The sequence below is a fragment of the Oncorhynchus keta genome, chromosome 34 (assembly GCF_023373465.1).
Source record: "Oncorhynchus keta strain PuntledgeMale-10-30-2019 chromosome 34, Oket_V2, whole genome shotgun sequence".
NCBI classification, from domain to species: Eukaryota; Metazoa; Chordata; class Actinopteri; order Salmoniformes; family Salmonidae; genus Oncorhynchus; species Oncorhynchus keta.
In genome coordinates, this window is record NC_068454.1 from 12,985,324 (window position 1) to 12,985,852 (window position 529).

A 529-nucleotide genomic window follows, 5' to 3' on the forward strand; every position below is an offset into this window, starting at 1 on the left:
TGGAAGAGGATGAAAGGGAGAGAGAGAAAGAGAGAGAATGAGGGAAGAGAACGTAGCCCTACGGTGATTATAGCAACAGGAGGCATAGTGAAGCCATAGTCTAGCTTGGTTGTTTGTGCTGTGTCATTATAATGGATGTGCTATATATAGGCAACCTCTTCTTCTTATATTGTCAATAGTTCATCTAGAAAGAGCCCAAAAAGACGTGTGAGGCCTCAAGTGCATCCTCAAGGAGGAACATTTGGGGAAACCCTCGGAATACAGCACTTTAATGTGATCTAATTAGGGAAGGAGGGAAGGAGAGACAGGAGAGTCAGGAGAAGAGGGAACCCCATCCGATTTACAGCCCTGATTGGAACACAGTCAATTACCACCTCCTGCTGTGGCCCAAATGATAAAGCCCAAAGGACACATGCACTGGTTAAACATTGTTGTGGGGTGGCCCATTATGTGTGGACGACGGTGGCTCATGTGTGATGGTGGCTGTGAGGTATAACGAGACCACATGTATAGTGTGTATGAATGTGTG